At 40.2% G+C, this 21,843-nt stretch overlaps 2 pseudogenes; one reads left to right on the top strand and one right to left on the bottom strand.

Annotated features, from left to right (window-relative positions):
• Positions 1–2,143: 2,143 nt before the first annotated feature.
• On the top strand, positions 2,144–2,980 carry LOC144370140 (actin, cytoplasmic 3-like; annotated as a pseudogene).
• Positions 2,981–3,883: 903 nt separating this feature from the next.
• On the bottom strand, positions 3,884–8,316 carry LOC144364816 (protein ITPRID2-like; annotated as a pseudogene).
• Between the last annotated feature and the right edge of the window lie 13,527 nt (positions 8,317–21,843).

The following is a 21,843-nucleotide window of genomic DNA, read 5'->3' on the forward strand; positions in this document are numbered from 1 at the left end:
GGGGATTGGTTCCAGAACCCCCACCTTTGAAAACACCAGAATGAATACAAGCTTAAACTCTATTTAAGTACTGTAGAATGTGCATTTAACCTATACATCCTCCTGAATATTTTAATTCATCATCTCTAGATTGCATAAAATACTTAAGACATTGTAAATATTATGTGAATGGTTGTTGTATCATTTGGAGAATAAAGACAAAATAAATCTGTATATGTTCAGTATAGATGCAATTTTAAAATATATTTTTTTTTCCAAAACCACCCTAAGATACCACCTCACTCCAGTAAGATTGGCAGCCACTATGAAGTCAAACAACAACAAGTGCTGGCGAGGATGTGGAGAAAAGGGTACACTTGTGCATTGCTGGTGGGACTACAAATTGGTGCAGCCAATTTGGAAAGCAGTTTGGAGATTCCTGGGAAAGCTGGGAATGGAACCACCATTTGATCCTGCTATTGCCCTTCTTGGACTATTCCCTGAAGACCTTAAAAGAGCATGCTACAGGGATACTGCCACATCAATGTTCATAGCAGCACAATTCACAATAGCTAGAATGTGGAACCAACCAATATGCCCTTCAATAGATGAATGGATAAAAAAAATGTGACATTTATACACTATGGAATATTTACGCAGCACTAAAAAATGACAAAATCATGGAATTTGCAGGGAAATGAATGGCAGTAGAACAGATTATGCTTAGTGAAGCTAGCCAATCCCTAAAAAACAAATACCAAATGTCTTCTTTGATATAATGAGAGCAACTATGAACAGAGTAGGGAGGAAGAGCAGGAAAAAAAAAGATTAACTTTAAACAGAGACATGAGATGGGAGGGAAAGGGAGAGAAAAGGGAAATTGCATGGAAATGAAGGGAGACCCTCATTGCTATACAAAATTACATATAAGAGGTTGTGAGGGGAATGGGGAAATAAACAAGGAGAGTAATGAACTACAGTGGATGGGGTAGAGAGAGAATATGGGAGGGGAGGGGAGGGGGGATAGTAGGGGATAGGAAAGGTAGCAGAATACAACAGTTACTAATAGGGCATTATGTAAAAATGTGGATGTGTAACCAATGTGATTCTGCAATCTGCATTTGGGGTAAAAATTGGGAGTTCATAACCCACTTCAATCTAATGTATGAAATATGATATGTCAAGAGCTTTGTAATGTTGTGAACAACCAATAAAAAAAAGATGGAAGGGAATGATCAACTTTAATTTCCATTGACTATTAACTCAAATGGTCGAATATAGGTTTTCTAAGAAAAATGAATATAAGATGTACTTAAGGAATACATTTGTTATTGGTTCATGTTAATGTTTTTTGCCACTGGATGGGTGTTTCCTTCCTGGGAGGTACATTTATATTTTCAGTATAAAGATTTCATAGAAAAATAAATAAATAAATAAATAAATAAATAAATATATATATATATATATTTATTTATTTATTTATTTATTTATTTACTATAGGTAGAATACAGAACACAAGACCTGTGGCTATGGTTAACTGAGAGTTCTTCTGGGGTCTTCCATGTTCACTCTTGCACTGAACATGGAGAGCATTTGGGGGCAAAGAAAAGCTAATGCCAAAGGAGATGAAATAAAGGATACTTGTAAAGTGGGTACTTTATGTGGTTTCCTTCACTTTTACTTCATAACAAAACAAGTAAAATTTGTTTTTATAGTTAAAAATGCTAAGATTCAAAAAACAGATTATTAATTTGGCAGTATGTTATTAACATACAAAAGTCGATAGCAATGCTATGTATGTATGTTACATATATGTGTACCATATATACAATAGCAGAAACAGTGAGAATGCATTATCTTGATCATGCACTGGCCCAAGCTCCATGTCCTCCTGCAGCTCTGCAATCACAAGGGAAGAAGAAATCACTAAGCTCATCACTGACAATGGCTCCGGCATGTACAATGCTGGCTTTGCTGGCAATGACGCCCCCAGGGCTGTGTTGCCCTCTATTATCAGGCGTCTCCACCACTAGGGTATGATGGTGGACAGGCCCAGAGCAAGCTCAGCATCCTGACCCTGAAGTACTCCATGGAGCACAGCATTGTCACCAACTGGGATTACATGGAAAAGATCTGGCACCACACCTTCTACTATGAGCTGCATATGGCCCATGAGGAGCATGGGGTGCTGTTGACTGAGGTCCCCCTGAACCTCAATGCCAACAGAGAGAAGATGACTCAGATCATGTTAGAGACCTTCAACACACTGGCATATATGTGGCCATCCAGTTCGTGCTGTCCCTGTATGCCTCTGGGTGCACCACTGACATTGTTATGAACTCTGGTAACTGGGTCGCCCCCATAATGCTCATCTGTGAGGGCTATGCCCTTCCCCATACCATCCTGCATCTGGACCTGGCTGGCCAGGACCTGACAGGCTACCTCATGAAGATTCTGACAGAACATAGCTATAGCTTCACCACCACAGCAGAGCAGGAGATCATGTGTTACATCAAGGAAAAGCTGTGCTATGTTGTCCTGGACTTCAAGCAGGAGTTGGCCACCACTTCATCCTCTTCCTCCCTGAGAAGAGCTATGAGCTGCCCCACAGGAAGGTGATCACCATTGGTAATGAGTGGTCCTGGTGTCCAGAGGCAGTCTTCCAGCCCTCTTTCCTGGGTACTGAATCCTCTGGCATCCACAAGACCACCTTCAACTCCATCATGAAGTGTGATATCAATATCTTCAATGACCTCTATGCCAACACTGTGCTGTCTGGTGGCTCCACCATTTATCCAGGCATCACTGACAGGATGCAGAAGATCACAGCCTGGCACCCAGCACCATGAAGATCAAGGTTATTGCTCCCCCTGAGCACAAGTACTCTGTGTGGATTGGCAGCTCCATCCTGCCCTCACATTCTACTTTCCAGCAGATGTGGATGAACAAGCAGGAGTACACTGAGTTAGGCCCTTCCATTTTCCACCGCAAATGCTTCTAGATGGACTGAGCAGGTTCTGGGCACCTACTGCATTAAGGATTCTTGGTTATTATTGTTGTTGTTACTTTTCACATTTATTTAATACATGTAAAGCCAAATAGGAAACCATTTTTCTTTTTCTTTCATTAAAAACAAAGAGTTTTGACTGGCTAATATCGAATTCAAATAATTTATATATGAGGAGAACAAATCTAAATTACTTCCATTTGGAAAAAAAACAAGAAACCAGCGTATTCATTTCTATCTATTCAAGTCAGAGGCCCCATTATTTTGACAATATTATGTAGTTTAAAACACAGAAGAAGAAACATCTCCTTATAAGAAATCTGGACAATGCAAAAGTACATAGCATTTAACATAAGGCACATTTCTAAAAGAAAAATGATATGTAAGCTGTAATAAAATTACATTTGTTTGGCATAAAGCAATGAGTTTTACAGTGTAAGAACATTGAGCAGTTGTAGGTAATTCTAACCTACTGCTATCAGTAGCCTCTTCAAGAATTAAGAGCAATTTTTACAACAGAACAGTTTGTTTTCTTGGAAGTGACACTAATTAACATCAGTGAAGGAAAAATCATTGGTTGCTTCAAGCTCTCATAAAATGAATCAGTTATTGCACAGTAAATACCTCATAAAGGTCAGTGTTGTAAGAAGCTAGTCTGAATAAGTGTTATTTATAAACTGGTTATGTCTGGAATTCTTCAAGTTTTATAATTAATTCTACATAGAGAATCAATTGGAAAAATATCAACATACAAATAAATATTAGGCCTTTCCATATTGCTACAGTTTTGAGAGATTAAAAAAATAAATAATCAGCAAAGTGCCTAGTTTCTATGTATATTTTTTGAAAAGATATACAGAGGGGAAACACATAGCACATTGTATATAGTAGCCCAGCTCAGCAGACAGTATCTTCTGAAGTACAGATAACACCTCCACCAGTGTATAACATTGATAACACAAATAGACATAACTGTAGGATCCATGCCAACCTAAAAATTTCACTTAATGATTATCTTGCTTAGGATTAGATGCTGTACTTGAAGATACTGCTGCTAAAAGTCAACTTACAATTACCCTTCTGATTTCCCCAACAATTGACTCTTTAATCTCCTACATGACTTGCTGCAACTTGTTCTGCTCCATATTTCTATGCATTTCTTCAGGCATTAGGGGGAGTTTTCCAGACCCTTCTTCCACTTCAGAGTTAGGTCCCTACAACCCATGAGGCTTCTTCTTTGGCTACTCCAACTTCTTCAGAACTCTCCAACTCTGGAGGCATCTGCACAGAGTTTGAAGGCACTCCAATTCTTCTGTTAGCATGAGAGGGACCAGAACACACAGAGGATGACTCTGATTATCTACCACAATCTGTGTGAGCAGTGGAGTCAGGGTCACTCCACATGAATTGTGCTGGCAACTGAAAGATCACACAAACACAGAAATACCTTTTTCGGGGGTCAGTGGTGGCTCTGAGACCTAAGCTCCCACACTGGAGGGAAAGAGGAGCAAAGGAGGCAAGAGGCAAGAGAGCAAGCACACCCTAAACCCCTGTTTTCATTTCAATTTGATAGAAAATTCTACCCAAATAAGGCAAAGGATTGTGTTACAGCAAACATGGGGGTGTAGCCCAATCCCAGAGCTGTACTTTCTTGCCAAGAGAAGGTGAAGCCCACCTGCCTCGCACTGTGTGCAATGCTAGTTCCACAGCCCCATTACTCAAGGCTAAGGGGGAGTGCTCAGCTCCTGTTCAGGGCAGCCCCCCACCCCGACCCCAACAACTGATGTTGTGTAGGAGAAAACTGATTCTGAGCTTTCTCCAGGAGGGAGTTCATATCCCACTTCTCTAAGTTCCAGGCCCAATTCAGACATCAAGTACGACTGTTCTCATATCAGTTCAGTGACTGGTTCCATTATGTAAAGTGGAGAAGGAAATGACAAGTTATCAGCACTTCTACTGCCACACATTTCCACAAGTGATGAGGAGTAGAAAGGAGAAGACACCTGCACAGCCTGAAGCTGTCCATTCAGGTCAAACAAGCAGTCCTGAAGTTCCATTCGGATTGAATTTCTCAAATCCTGCAGCTGATCAACTTCATATCTTTCCTCCTCAGTCATGTGGTGATAAAAACCTTGGTTTGCTGATGCAGCAATGCCAACTCTAAATCCATCATTTGTGTTCTAAACAAATTCAGGCTTCATCTCATTACTTGAAGCTCCTGAAAAGTATTTTCATAAAGATGTAGAACAGATGATTTCTAAGTACTACATGGAAGCGCAGCAAAAGCAGGTCCTCTCATCACAGGGTACCATGAAAGATTCTGCAGTGAGTTTCTAATATCATGCAACACTCTTTGAAACTGCATTTCTATGGCAGAAGGAGGATTCACAGAGCACACTCAGTAAGGATAGGCAACGTATCTGGGTGAGTAAGGACACCTGATAGGGGAGGCAAAGGCACCTCAGATGGGAAAACTGTGTATGCTGGGAAAACTGTATGCTCAGAGTTCTCATGTGCTCACATAGGGGCCTTTCCTGCCCCTGAGAGTAGACAGAGTGCAGGGAGAGGTGGACTGAGATATCCATGCTGGGATGAATTGTGAACAGGCAGGAGTCCTTCCATGATGGCATTCCTCCAACCTGGTCACCTCACTCTGGGTTGCTTCTTCTTTCTTCACAGATGATGAAGAGATGAAAAATGGTAGATTTAACCAAAGACTGACTGCATACTCAGTCATGCTCAGTCACCTCTTTACCCCCTTTTATTCCTCTTCAGGTGTGTATTTATTAGCTGAAGGAAGGTGGGCTGTCACTGGTCTCTTTCCCTGGAGACAACTGGACATTGACAGAGGACACAACCCTTACTGAGCTCAATAAAGTTGTTGGTAAAGACTGAGACCTTATTGGAGGATAGCCAGCTTTTGCAAGCAAGTATCTTTGTTTTAAAAAAGATCTTTTGATTTTATCAGGTTACACCCTACTCTTTGATTAGACAGAGTTACAAACTTTCATTTGAGCTCTTTGCAAAGCTATATTAAATCTGTCCACAGAAGAAGGAGGCCCTACTGTATTTTCAGAGCTCCTATCACTGCATTTTGCTTCAATGAAAGCCAGCAGTTTCAGAATATGGTGTGTGGTGTACTGGGCAAATTCACATCACTTTTACCACTTATTTCCCTCATGAGCTCTATTGTCTGTGCTGAAGACAAAACCTCTTCTGTTTTGGTACTTTCAGCAATGTGATCCTCTGGACTACAGGTGGACTGCATATTTCCGGTATTCTCAACAGTCCCACATTTGACAACTGTTGCTGCCCTGGCTCTTCCTTCCTGAAGAAGGGTAAGAGATTCCTCTTCTGACTCATTGAAATAAGGTTGATCTTGTGCTATTGATGTAACAAGGTCCTCACCAAATGATGTGACTTTTGTCTCACTGTCACAACTATCAGCACTATTCCCCATGGCTTGCAGGGACTCATGAGTGGAATCTTTGGCAAAACCATTGCTATCAGAATGCTGACTTGCAAGAACATAGCAGATGATCTTTTGGACTTAGAGAGACCTAGCTCATAAGTGGACAGAACATGAGAAGCTTCTCCCTCTATACTCTGAACATCTTCCATTTCAAAGGAGTCCTTCTGCTATGTCATTATATTTCTTATGAATGGGATCATCAATGGTGCACAAGGCTCTTCTTCAAGTGCAGACATAGGGGCATTTTCCAGCTCACTGTGTTTGGACATGTTAAAATCACCACCTGAATCAGATTCTACAACAGACTCCTCAGGCAATATAATCTCATGACTTTGAGTTTCTTTATTCTGTTCACTCTCACGTTTTTTTATTAAAATTTCTATTTGTTTCATCAGAAAATCTATCAGTGTCAGCATTCTCCAAAACCCCTAAGGAAATACCCGAGGCTTCTTCTTTAACTGTAGCTAACATAGAAGATGAGTCTTTCTTTTTTACAACTTTTTGAGATTTTTTATCATTTTTATTGCCACTTTCTTCAATCATTGAAACATTTGGCCTCTTTCCTTTTTCAACTGCTGGAGAAGGACTGCTACCTTCTCCTTTCTCTGTTTTATCAAAAATTTAGTTTTGATAATGTTTTCATTAAATGATTTGCATTGTTACTTACACTTAAAGACGAGGCAAGTCTATCTCCTTGGTAGAGGTCACTGAGGACATATTTCCAATTCTCTAAAGGGGAGTCCCAGAGACTTGAGAGTATAAAGAAGAAAAAATATAAAATATAAAACACATTTGCCTTAATAGTAAGCATGTCATTGGTTGCATTTGAGCACTCAAAAATACTTTAATATTGGGGCTGAGGTTGTGGCTCAGTGGAAGAGCACTCACCTGGCATGCGTGAGGCACTGGGTTCCATCCTCAATACCACATAAAAAATAAAGGTATTTTGTCCACCTATAACTAAAAAATAAATTTTAAAAATGCTTTAATATCTATCCCTTGTGGCAAATGATGAAAGAATTTAAAGATCTGGAAGGAATTTTAGAAGCAATGTCTGGTTCATCTCATCCGAATCCAAGTTTATAAAGCATTTCTTCAGGCTCTTCCTCACAAAGTTCCAATAATTCTGAAACTCTTGAGACTGTCCCACTGCTCTTCCCACACCCACATTTCACATTTCTCCTCTTCTGATGAAACTGGAGTCTTCTCTCTTTGGCCAAGATGTTATTGCCGTTTTCAATTTGAGTATCACTTTCATGGAGGTGGTTGGCTTCAGTTCCCAGTGATAAATCATCTTCAAACTTCCTCCGTTTCTTCGCTGGGTGTGGTGGCTCCTGCCTGTGATCCCATCGGTTCAGGAGGCTGATGGTTCAAAACCAGCCTCAGCAATTTAGCAAGGTCTTAAGCAACTCAGTGATACCCTGTCTCCAAATAAAATACAAAAAAGAGGCTGGGAATATGGTTTAGTGGTTGATGCCCCTGAGTTGAAGCCCAGGTACCAACAAAACAACAACAAAACCTCCTCCATTTCTCACAAATACACCCTTCAGGTTATCGCGCTTTGCTCATTCGGTGAGGCTCTCAAAGGTATAAGACAGTCTTTTTGCCATATGGCAAAAAAAAAAAAAAATCTTCTTTTTCTTCAATTTTCCTCTCCCTGCTGGTGCCGGCAGCTTCGCACCAGGAAGGTCCTCCCCGTCTTCCTCGTCCTCAGTCCTCATCCCGCGTCATCGTCGTTTCTGTGGACAGATACTCGGTCTCCAAGACCTTCCAGAGCACTTGGTCCAGGCTTTCCTCCTGCGAAGCTCCACTCCATTTCCTCCTCTGCCTCTGCCGATGCCGCCCGGGGTAAGTTCATGGCCACACCCGGGGGCTCTGCTGCCCTAGCCTGAGCCTAGCGAGACAGAGCGGTGGCTTCAAGGACCCCCACCCCTGTCGTCTGCTCCAGGCCCGGCTGGCGGCCAGAGGAGTGGGAATGGGCGCCAAAGGAGAAGAGGAGTGGAAGGGAGGGAGGGAGGAAAGGAAGGGGAGAGAGAGGGCGGTGGGCCAGCGGCACACTAGAAGCAGGCGGCAGGCCCGCCGCCTGGGAGCGCGAGTGGCAGTAGCTAACTCTGCAGGACCTGAGCGGAGCGCTGCGGCCCCTGCCCGGCAGGACCCTGGCAGCCAGCCTTCGCACGTCTGCGCGCCCCTCCCTCAGAGAGGATTTTGAAGTATAAATTTGCCCTGGCAAAAGTATACACCCTCATGCTAGCCTCATGAAACTGGAATAAGCCTTGGTAAAGAAATTTTTCTTTGAAGCATGTATCTGATGTCAGCCCTGGATGGTAGAACTTGTTGCCGATTTGGACCTTGTATTCAAGTTAATTGTTCCCTTGGTATATGTTTAACGCCCTGGGCATGTCTTTGATTTAAGCCCTTAGTCCACGTGGCTTGGTCACCTGGTGCCTGAGGTGAAAGCATGCATACAGGAGAGAAGTTGGTGGCTTAGCGAATCTGAGACCACAGCAGTGATCTCTGCAGGGTATTGATGTGTCCGCTGACAGATTGTTCCAGGATTGCTTGGGCTGGCAAGAATTCCTGGATTAGTTCTCACTTCTCGCTGGTCTAACCGGGTGGGAAAGTCCCAGCCTTAGGACCTAGTTTCCATTCTTACCAACGTTTTCCCGCCGGCCCACCATTGGTTATTACTTGCCTTGAGTTAGAAACGGTTTGCATTTACACCTGTAAACTTATTCATTTTAAATTATATAAGTTTTTTGTGTGTATATATATTTAAATATTTACAAGATGACAATTTTTTGGTTTTCTACTGTTATATGAGTTTCCTTAATATACAAAACCTACAAAGATTACATATTGAAAGAGAAAAGACAGTGACCAAAGGGACAAAGGAAAATTTAGAGACAGTTCAACACACATGTAATGTTGCTAGATGTCAAAAGTTGTGGGAGGAAAAGAAATATTCAATATGTTAAACTAGAAAATGAGCTATAAGTAGGAAAAATAGGTGTAATCTTCTAATTCATACCATATTCAAAGTCAATGCCAGCTTAAGTGACTGCCTATCTTCCCTGGAGTTGAGTACCAAAACTGCTATCTGCAGTATAACATTATAAGTTCAACCATATTAAAATGAAGCACTCCTATCATTGAGACATATTTTTAAAAAAGTGATCAGCCACCAGACACTGGAAGGAGATATAACACATGTAACAATGCTAAATAACTATTCAGTATTTGTAGAGAGCATGTAGAAATGTATAAGAAAATCATACTCCAATGGAAACATGATCTAATGACAGGAACAACCATTTCTTAGAAGAGGAAGTTTCTGGGGCTGGGGATGTGGCTCAAGCGGTGGCCACTCGCCTGGAGTGCTTGCAGCCCAGGTTCCATCTTCAGCACCACATATAAACAAAGATGTTGTGTCCACCGAAAACTGAAAAATAAATATTAAAAAATTCTCTAAAAAAAAGAAGAGGAAATAGCTATGATCTATAAAAATAAATGGATGTACTTGGCATCTTATTAGTATTCAGGGAAATGAAAATAAAAGAAAAATTAAACACTAATTACACATATTGATTAGCTGAACTTAGAGCATGGCTGTTTTATGTTTTAGAGCAGAAAAATTATTATAACTTCCATTCTCTATTTAGAGCCAAGATTGGTATTTGTTTAGCTGATAAAGTTGGATTTTTTTCACTTACCTGCAAAATGAGGCTTTCTGGGAGAGCAGGAAAAGTTTTTTTAGTGTGGCCAAGCATAACTGGAGAGAACAAGGCAAAGTGGTTGGCTTAGGCTGTTCATAATGCTTACGGCTGAAATTCTGACAGAGGTTCTCAGGTGTGGATCAAAAGTCCCACTACCACCAAAGGAGGGAGCACTGAGTTTGTTTATGAGCTTGCCTTGCTATGTAGCACAAGGAGATGAAGGAAAACTGAGGCTTAAAGGTTTTCAGCACTCATACATTGAAATAATGGAACCCCATTCTTTATTATAATACTCCCTTATGTTTGACACATGATCAAAATGTGCCAGGTTTTACTTAATGTGATTTTGATCTTGTTTGAGTGAACTGTTATGATGCTCTAAGAATTTTGAAAATGATAAAAGAGGTTGAGGTTCATTGAACACCTCATTTAAGAACTCAATATTGCTGGACACAGCAGTGCATATCTGTAATTCCAGTGGCTCAGGAGGCTGAAGCAGGAAGATCACAAGTTCAAAGCCAGTTTCAGCAAGTTAGAGAGGCCCTAAGCAACTTAGGCAACTTAGTGAGAACCTATCTCTAAATAAAATAAAAAAGAGCTCACTTTATTTAATCATTCTCAGTGAAACAAGAGATTCTCAGAGTTCTTTATCCCATGGAAGGATCCTTGAAAAGGGAATTGGGTTATTGGCTAGAACAGACAGCCAGACTGTTTTCAATAGACAACAAGTCCATAAAGTGTACAGATATGTCTGGTTGTTGGCCAGGGTATCTAGAATTAAAATGCTTTCAGTTTGGCCAACTTTATTGACCTGTTATCAGTGACATTTTGAATAAGGGGTAAAAAACAGCAGTTCTCCACTGAGCTCCATTGCATGCAATAGAGGAGATGCAATTTATTAAGAATGCAAATTCCAGCTGCTGCTCATTCAGTTTGTCTCAAAAGATCAACTCTTAAGGTACCCAAGAAGACTGGGTAAGGGGTGACACCCTCTAGCACTATGGCATGTGGCAAGAGACTGAGCACAGAATGGATGTTCCCTCTTATAGAGGGAACACTTCCAGGGCCCATGTTGGGCTGCATCCTGTAGCAAGAGGCTTGGTGACTGTGCCATAATTGTAGGTTGCTCCTTCTGTGACCCTATGCATAATGGGCAGCAGGGGCAGGAGGATCACACACACCAGGCACTAAGAGATTCACTGGTTCCACCAGAACCCAGAAAGTGGCAGTACTTGCTGCTCTGATGGCATTATAGCACAGGGCTAAGAAGGGAAGGTTTTCAAATTAGCAGCTCACAGACAATTCAGCACCATCAAGATGGTCCACATAATACGGAATACATGAGATGAGGTTTCCAAAACCTCTGCATTGAAGGACTCTAGGAGCACTAGCTGGAGCACCACTCTATTGTAACTGAGACTCTTGTTGGAGAAAGCCTCACTCAAAGTAGGCTTAGTTTAAGCAACAGCACATATATGCTTAAGCAAAACTTGTAAATGAGCAATGGGTGCCTGGGAACCTAAACAAAATCCTAAGGGATGTTTCTGCTTTTTCACAGTGTCAGAAATGGAGCAACATTGGTTTACCAAATAATTTTCAGGAATTTGGCCAAGCAGATGGGGCCCAGTGCTGTGTGAAGCTAGAATCCACTCTCTTCATGAGCTCCTTTTTGAATATTTATTTGTATGTCCTAAGTGAGCATGTCAAATGAATCCCTGTAATGAGGCAGTTATCATGATGATGTAATGGCAGTGCTCTTTGAGAAACCTCAGTGCATTAAGGTCTTGCTTGGCAGATCCCACGGCAGCTGAGGGATGCTGAGGTGAGCAGATATGTTGTGTCCTCATAAACACAGGGGGAAAAGGTAGCTGAGGGGCTGTTGAAATCAGATGGAACAGAATGTATTCACCAAATCTATAACAGCAAAATAATTATTAGTTTGGTTGATGGGGGGAGTAATTTTCCTAATTTTGTGTATAAGAGACTTAATGGGTAGAGCCATGGCTTTAAGGCTCCGATAGCCTTTCCAAGTTTAGTAACAGGACATATTCATATTGGACACTGGGGATCACCCTTGAAGACTATATTTTATTTACATTATGCAACATCAACTCTTTTGTCTGGGACAACTGGACAATAATGTGCATTTTCTCAAGTTGATTCAAACATGCCAAAATCATAACCATAGTTTAATTCTGATTTATTACTCATAGGGTCAATGTGTCCATTACATACTTGAGGAAAAAAAAAAAATATATGCTGACTATGGGTAATTTGGGTAAGGCAATTATTAATTCTAATGATTAAAATGCAAGATGCTTGTTCTCTATTTTGTACTTCAGTAATTTTCTCTAAGATAATAGGTGCTACCTTTTTTAATTTAGTGGGATCCCTGTATATAACTATTCTACTCAAGCCTCAGTATTGGCTAAAATCATGAATGTTTCCAGTTGGTACATTTGCAAAGGCTCAAAAGTCAATCAGTTCCCTCTCTTATTTGGTTAGTTAGTTAGTTATTTGCAATTGGACGCAATACCTTTATTTTATTTATTTATTTTTATGTGGTGCTGAGAATCAAACCCACAGCCTCACACATGCTAGGCAAGTGTTCTACCACTGAGTCACAATCCCAGCCCTGCCCCTTCCTCCCTCCCTCTCTTTATTTCTTTCTTTCTTCTTTCTTTCTTTTTTTCTTTTTTTTTTTGGTGTAATAATTCTTTTAATAAAAATTAGATTTCCAGTAGTGTTAAATTGTAGGTTACTATTTCCATTTTTTATTTCTTCCTTTTATATCCAGATTTTTCTCCCTCTCTCTTTTTCTTCCTCTTTCACATTTCCTTCTTATGATTCAAGAGCATTGATGCTGCTCACATTTATAAGTATCTTCCTCCAGGACACCTCACCTGATGGCTAGTGACCTCCTGCACTAGTGATCATGGTTGAATTAATCCTCAGGCCATATCATAGGGTGCCATGAATGTTTTTTCTTATTATCTTGAGGATCAGGAACTTTTTCCTGTCAAAAATCCAGGACTTTGGAAGAGTACTATTGAGCAAATTGCTTTTAGGAGTGCTGGAATCAAGACATTCAAAGTAATGCACAAATACGTCCAGCTGAGACAAGACCTAATGCCTTTGCAAGGAGGGCCCCCTTCCCTAAATTTCAAGTATGAATTCTGCCTTAGAAAAGTTAAATGTATAGTGAAGGCTCTGTGGAACTCAGCAGATGCAGGAGGAAATGGTGCAGCTTGCAGGGAGGCCCTGACTCAAGCAGCAATACAGTACAGAGAGCTCACGGCCATCCACAGCCCAAAAGTCAGGTGTTGCTGTTGCACAGTCTGTTGTGTTAACCACAGTCTGTTGTGTTAACCACACTAGTCCCAGTGGTCAATGCCACATACTCACCAAGAGGGTAAGGAAGGAGGCTTTCTAGAGAGAGCAAGGAAGGTTTCCCAAGCTAGTGCAAATTGCCTTAAGGGAAGGGGAAAGAGAATTAGGGTTTACATGGAGTCTTGGGCTGGGGTTGGTATGAATTTTTTCATCTGTGCCTTGAATTTCCTACCTGTACCAAGGGATGGAGCAGCTGCTTCCTCATGGATTCATCCAGATGTGGGTCAGAAAGGGAGTGAGAGATGGGGCTTAAAACCATAAACATGGAAAAGCAGTCAAACCGGAGAAGATGGAGTCAGTCTCTACTATATCCTCTATTGTAACAAATGCTTGCTATACACAAAGCACATGGGGAGCCATATGAAAAAGCACTGGTGGCAGTGAAAAGAGCATGCATCCAAATGCCACAAATGAGAAATGGATATTAAAGTGTAGAATATTCTCTCAGTGGAATATAACACAGCTGTGGAGACAAATATACTACAGATCTGCCCAACAAAGTGAACAAATCCTAATAAATATTAATCCTAATATTGCTGAGTAAAAAATGAGCCAGATGACATTCATTATTACAACTTTTGTAGAATCAAGAACAAATGAAACAATATATTACATACACAAATTCCTTATGAGGAAAAATTCATGAATTCTAGAGTAACTTAACAGTCTTTCATTAATTATGCTCTTTTGTATTTCAATATTAGTTTAATATCTGTATTTTAAATATAATAATAAACAATGTTAATATTTATGCATAATATTATTTGTGTTATAATGATTTAGTTTAGCTTTCTGTGGTGCTGGGTATGAAACTCAGGGATTCCCTCATGCCAGGCAAGGGCTCTACTACTGAGCTAACCCCCAATTACATTTTAAAGAAATATTAAAATCTCCATAAAATATTATATTGGCCAATAAATCTCCCAAAATAAAACAGGTAAGAATCATATCAGGTAAAAACTGTACCACTAACCACTGGGACTAGTGTAATCAACACAAAATATCTGTTCAATCAAAGTGAAATCTAAATAGTTCTAATATGATTAATAGAAGTTGAGTTAAGCCAAAGTTTCCTAATAAAAAGAAAACAGGTTCTGAGAGATTCAGTTACTGATTTTAAGTACCAGAGGCAAGACCAAAAGTAGTCTGCAGGGTCAACCTGGCCATCTCCACTGTCCCCAGCCTCAGGGGCCCTGTTTTCTGTAGAGCCCTACAAGGTCATTCACCAGAAACATCAGCATGATATTAATGTTTATATTCATGGAAACAATAGCGCAGCTTAAAACCCCTTGATATCATTGTCTTTTCTGTCATGGTCCTACTTCATGGTGAGAAGTTGGATTTTTCCATGTCCCATAGTAAAGCAAATGCTTGGGTCAGAATCCCTAAAGCCACACCCTGGAGACAAGGGGGGCAGCTCTTCCTGTCATGGTATTCACCCATGCAAACCAGCAGAGAGAGAAAACCAAAACAGAGGCACCATTAACAATGAAATTCCCACAGCCTGACTTTAATTTACATTCTCAGAGTCCAATTATCACACTGAGAGATAAGGATGATTTAACGCCAGCTATATAGAAAGGTGAGGAGAGAATTTGAAGACTTCTGAGAATGGAATTGTTTTTCTATGTCTTGTTTTATAGATGTTTATTTAGCCAATAAAAATAACACAATAAGAACACATTTTGTTTTTGTAATTATAACTCTGTCTTTTCCCATTGTGGAGAGTTTTTTTTCCTACTGAATGAGTATGTTATAAATATTTTTAGATACTAAAGTGGAACACAAGCTTAGAGTAAATAACATGTCCTTTTCTTTTGTTCTGTTAATTTGTTAGTAGGAAAGAAAATTTTTCTCTGATGACACTTGAAATAAAAATAAATAGTGAATTAAATATATAATAATATTGATTCTGTAACTATTGTGTTTTATATTTGTACAATCGCCTGAAAAGCCACAATGACATTTAAAACTTTCTTACTAGCTTATTTCAACAGATGTCGATTTACATTCTGGAGTATGCTTACTATATTCATAATATGCCATGTATAATCAAACACCAGGATTAGCCTGACTTTGTCAGAAGAATTTATGGTAACATCAAATCTTGCTTCTTTGTTCCGCGTTTTCTCCTGCTCTCTCATCTGTTCTGGTAGCCCAGCTTTGTGATTCCTTGTTGGGACTGTCTAATGCAGAAGAAGCCAGCAGCCAGCATTAAACAGCAATTCTGGAGCCTCAGTGGAGAAAGGAGGTGCAGAGACCAGGGCAGGGGATTCTCCTAGTGGTGAAAGGTTCAGCAGTGTCCAAGAAGGAACAAGGACATCTGCATGTGGGGATGGACCCACTGGAATTAACCACAGCAGGTTCCTTGTATGTTATTGTAACCTGGCCTGAGTCAGGTGGAGAGAGGTACGAGAATGAATAGGAACCATCTTCTTCCAGCTGGCCCAGAAGAACTGGCATCTAATGTGAGCAGATTCATAGAAAATATAAAAAAATGTTGTCATATTTCCTGTACCTTTAAGTCTCAGAATAGAGATCAACATCTGTTATACATCCCATGACAGTTTAAATTATGAGTTACAGCATTATTTCTACACTACCTGTGTGTGCTTCAATTTTCTAACATGTCAGTTTCCTTCTGCTTCATGTCAGTCATCACTGCCGTCATCACAACCTCTGAATTATTATCACCAGATTTGGAGCCATGTCTAAAATCTTCTTTTTAAATATTTGTATTTTCAAATATATTCTATCTTTCCCATGCATGGTCTTTGTATCCCTATCCCAACTAGTCCACCTGTGGAGAAGCTGGACCTAAGACTTTGTAACTGTTCTTCAGCAGTTCTTGTTTTTCCCCCTCCCCTTTTCCTTCAAGTTAGACTTCTTCATGCAAAGTAGAATTTCTTTCTGGAATGTGCCATCAATTTCTTATCTTTTCTCCCTCCAGAGATTTGCCTCCCCAAACTCAACCCTACCTGACACCTTAACCCATGGTGCTGTGGAGATAAAGACCAACCTGTTGAAAAACTCATTTGGAGCTTGATACAGCATGGGAGTCAGTCACCAGCACTTGCATTGAGGGAGACTCAAGGGCAACCAGAGGTGTGGGAGAACTTCATTGTGTGGTGAAGGAAAGGCTCTGCTGAACCTTGATGGAGGCTGCTGGCTACAGGAAGCTGCAGATATCTAACTAGAATCTTCTGTGTTTGGTTATGGGTACATATTTGGCCTTCTCTAGTTGGTCTTATATTGGAAGTAGGGTCAACATGTAGGGAAATTGAAGTTCTGGCCATTTGAAGCCAACTGTTACAGAAGTGACTACTTGCCCTCATGATTTGTTGCTAGAGTTAAAAGTCTGATCTCTACAAGTCTGGCCTACAGCAGGCTGCTTCCCAGGGCTGAGTATCTTAAGAGGGGACTATTGGCTGTGCAGGTGGCTGCAGGCTGTGGGTGAGAGTTATGTATTAACACCTGGTCTGGTCATTGTCTGCCTATGTATTAGTTAAATATTTCCATGAATCTCCATTCCTCTGGTTTCCTTCATCAGCTGCTCTGACAAGTGTCTGCCTGGCTGTCTTTTCTCTGAATGCTGAAATATCCTGTGGGTGAGTCCTGGGTCTTGAACTTCCTTCCTTTGCCTCTGAATGCACCATTTACTTGATCTCCAATAACCATGTAACTTTTAGTAGAGTTTAATATCTTGGTGCCCCACAATCCTGTACTTGCAAACAATGCCTGAATTTAGTACCACAGCTCCAGATTTGCCTAGAGCTCCAGAGTCATATATGCACCTGCTGGTCATCTATCAGGTCAAACCTGCCCTCCAAGGCACTTTCAGTATTTAACTCTCAGAGAACCCATGACCCTTGGAACTTTCATTAGTTAGAAAACATCAGTGATTTTGGAAGCAACGTGGAAGTTGCAAGGGAATGCCCCATGCCCTGCACATGTCCCTGAAAATCCAGTGAGCCTTAACAAACTCATTCTGTCTCTATGGTACACCTGCTGCTCCTTGCTCAGAGCTTAGCTTGCTTCTAGGGTCACATTTCTCATGAGCTGTGCAGGTGGAGAAGAAGATGAAAGGTCACTCAGGACTAGATAGAGCTAGGAATGGAGATAAGTTGGCTCCACATCAAGAAAATCATATTTTATTGTATATCTCTAAATAGGCACGCATGTGAAAATGCTTATTTTAATCAAAACTAAGGTGATGACCTTTTTGAGGGAATCTAATTTAGAAACAGCCTCAATCTATTCTAAAAATATTTTTCTATAAAAATAAGTCTCTAGAATGAGATTATCTCTAAGTAATGCCGATTTCTGAACATAGAAGAGAAACAGGCACACACCTCTTAAGCAGGCTGACTCCCCACTTGGGGTTCATTTCCTTACTCAGATTTTGACTTTCCAAATTCAAATTAGTAACTGAAAGCACAATTCCAATTCCCTTAGTCTTTCTAGATCTTTATGTCATCACTGCATCTCTCCCTAATTGTACCCCAAATGTCACCTTGTTTGTATCTAGAATACTTATGAAACACACATGTTTATGTCAGTTGACATAAACTGGACTGGATTCAGGATTGTTGTCTTATTCATCTTTGGACCTGGCACAGTTGTGTCAAAACATTAAGTAGAATCCATCCATTCCTTTAAATGGAATAACAAACAGTCCTTGCTAATCTAAAATTGATTTTCACAAGCCTACAATTACTAAATGAGTCTGAGACGCAAAAGGGAGAGGGAGCATGAGAGGAATAGACTAACACTAGATAGGGCAGAAGGGTGGGAAGGGAAGGGAGGGGGCAGGGGTTAGCAATGATGGAGAAATGTGATGGACATCATTATCCAAAGTCCATGTATGAAGATATGAATCGTTGTGTACCTACTTTATATACAGAGATACATTCCGCCATCCTTGCTAATCCCCTGCCTCCTCCCTTTCCCTCCCACCCCTCTTCCCTATCTAGAATTAATATAATCCTCCCATGCTCTCCCTCCCTACCCCACCATGAGTCAACCTCCTTATATCAGAAAAAACATTCAGCATTTGTTTTTGGGGGATTGGCTAACTTCACTTAGCATTATCTTCTCCAACACCATCCATTTACCTGAAAATGCTATGATTTTGTTCTTTCTTAATGCTGAGTAAAGTTCCATTGTGTATTAATCCATTCATCCAATGAAGGATATTAGGTTGGCTCCACAGTTTAGCTATTGTGAATTGTGCTGCTGTAAACATTGGTGTGAAAGCCACAACTTTTAAAGAAGTATAATATATATCTTATCTGAGCTATGACTTTTAAAAAAATTTTATTTGGTCATACTTCAGAATGAAGCACGCAGAAGGACTGTCAGTTATATTTAACTCTTGAAGAGAAACCTGGAAAAAGTTTGGGATTTGACTAACAAATATAATATTTTTTTATTTCTTTTGGGAGAATACTATGAATGTCAGATATTTAAATTTATGAAACTTTTTTTTAGGATGTGGCTTTCAGAAACTGTGTGGTTTGTGGTTCCATCACCTGACTTATTGGTTATCTTCTCTGAAGAAGGAATTTGTAATATCTTGATTCCTGGGGCTGGTGGACCTTGTTTGGGATCTTCTGTCATGATTTCATAGCCCTGTGTGGTCCCTGGAACTCTGGCTGAGGTTGAAGGTCCCCACATGCTCCTTTGTAACTCTCATTTCTTGGGGTGTTCAAGACCTAAGAGAGAATTTCTCTAACATATAAGCAAGCAGTAGATCCACTGGTTGGAGTCGTGCAGGGCGACCTGCTTCCTGATGTTGTTAAATTGGGTGCTGCCTGCAGGACTCAAGACTTTTAAGGAACTCATTTGTTTTGTTAGCATCAATAAATCCTTGAGTGGCCTAAGAGCTTGGTAAAGTTAAACTGAATACAGCATTTCTAGGAGTGGTAAACTAATGAGCAAAGTAATAAAACCATCACTGATGTCAACAGGAGAATTCAAGATAAGGAAGAATTCAAGATAAAAGGGGAGATTTGTAGCTTCTAGTTTATTGGTTGGTCTAGGCAGAAAACAAAACAAAACAAAACAAAAACTGAGAACTCCTGGGATCACTTATTTTGACAGTTGGTACAATGATATGCAAACCAAGTTTAGCTGTGGCTCTTCCAGGAACTCACAAGCCCAGTGTGCCACCCCACAGTCAGTAAATGGCTCTCAGGCTGGGTTCTGAGATCAGGTCCAGTTGCCAGTGGGATCCTTCTTGGGGATTCTGCTGTGCATCTGTGCACCTGTGCACCTCTGTGTCTGTCTGTGTGTCCTGAAGAGGTGATGGGTAGAGAGCTCTGTGGAGTAAATTGTTGCAGTCCACAGGGACAAGAAAAGCAATGGTGATTGGATCAGAATCCACTTATATGGAATGTAGTTGTTTCTTACTTGCTACCATGCAAAAGGGACATTCTCTATTCTGGGTTTCTGAGTCTATGAGCAACAAAGATCCACCATCTGCCCCCAACCAGTTAAAATGTGGCCTTCACTTGCCTGAGGTGCCTTCTCTGTATCCTGGCACATTAGTGTACAAGTGTGCAATACAGTGCTCCTCCTGATTCTGGTGAACACAGCACTATCCTAGGGAATGCCTGGTGGGCTACAGGTTATAGAACAAGAGATAAAGCAATTATGAGAATGCAATTAGCAAAAACAAATCAATAATTAGATTCAGTTCAAAGAAAATCTTTTAAATCAAATATCTTGTGGAAGAAAATATTTTGATAGCTATTGACTACTGTTGTCTCAGAGTTGGCTGGCTTAAGAAAAATAGTATGTATCTGTAGACCTTCCTTCAGATATTTGGAAAGTATTAGAGTTGAGCATTTGTTGTATGGCTTTATATTTGCTAAACTCTCTATGTTCTAAAACTTGAGTATAAGAAAATTGCTGCACTTAATGTAGTACTAAATTAAAATAAAAACAAATAGTGGTGTAATGTCATAAATCTAGGGAGGTACTCTGTGTCTGGGATTTTACGCATCTTTGCAGTGTTGTTTTGGTTCATGGATGTTCTGATAAGAACAGCTTGTGAACTTTGACAGTTCAGAACATGTTTTTATGCTGTAAGATGTACAGTGATGACTAGGAAGTCCAAAATTTGGGGATAGAAGGTGACACATTGACTAGAGTTTAAGGTTTATTTAAGAAAGTTTAAGAGAACAAACCACGAATTACTATTTCCTTTCTTAAAATATAAGGGAAAATATGGGAAATAAAATGTCAGCTATAGAAGACAATACAGTAAACAGATTTCAGAGTCAAACACCATTTGGATAAAGTGAAATGATCTTTATTGAACTGTAGTATAAGGCTTGATTTTTCTGTATCATAAGGATAAACTTCTGATCACAGTAATTTATTATTCTTTGTCATGGTGAATTGCAGATTTGTAAATCTGAAAACCCAATCTTTGAGAGATTAATGTCACTATTGATAATTGATTTCATTGATTTTTCTTCTAAGTTCCTGGATTTTTCTTGTGACCATCACTATGAGTGGAGCAGGAAAAAGTGGGAAAGCACAGCTGTCAGATAGCATGCATCTCAACATGAAAAACACATACACATGCACACACACACACCAATAACCAGAATCCCATTCTCTAGGAAAGAATTAAACAGGCTCCCCCTGCCTCAGAGATACTATAGGGAGCATTCATGGGCATCCTCCTCCACCATGTTCTCAGATGGAGGATGACTGGATGTGACACCATGGATTATCTGGCTTGAACTGCATGGATATGACTAGCCAAAGAGGTACCCTTCCTCCCACTGCTTCCCCTAAGATCTTCTCCCTTTTAGGTTTTCCTCTGTGATTCCATTTACAAGTTTCAGTGATCTGGAGTTGTAAAATGGTGACTACTTCATCTTAATCTTTTCAAGACTAATTGGGTATATAGAGAATAGCAAGAAATATAGATGTTAAGAGTAGGGATATGGCTAGTGTCTTAGTCCTTCTGTTACTGTGACAGAATACCCAATACCAGGTAAGTGATAAAGAATGAAGTATATTAACTCACAGTTCTTGGCCTAAAAGTCCAAGATTGGGTGTCCACATCTGGTGAGGGCCTTGTGCTGTATCATAACATAGCAGAAAAATAGAAGGGCAAGTGTATTCCTGGAGAAGAGACCAAATATGAGGTCAGCTTTGCTTCTTAATAATCTCCTCAGGAGAAAACCTACTTCTGAGGGGAAGACAGTCCCCAATCTTAACAACTTAACAACTTAAGCTTCTTCAAGGCCCTGCTCCCAACACAG

The sequence above is a fragment of the Ictidomys tridecemlineatus genome, chromosome 13 (genome assembly GCF_052094955.1).
Source record: "Ictidomys tridecemlineatus isolate mIctTri1 chromosome 13, mIctTri1.hap1, whole genome shotgun sequence".
NCBI classification, from domain to species: Eukaryota; Metazoa; Chordata; class Mammalia; order Rodentia; family Sciuridae; genus Ictidomys; species Ictidomys tridecemlineatus.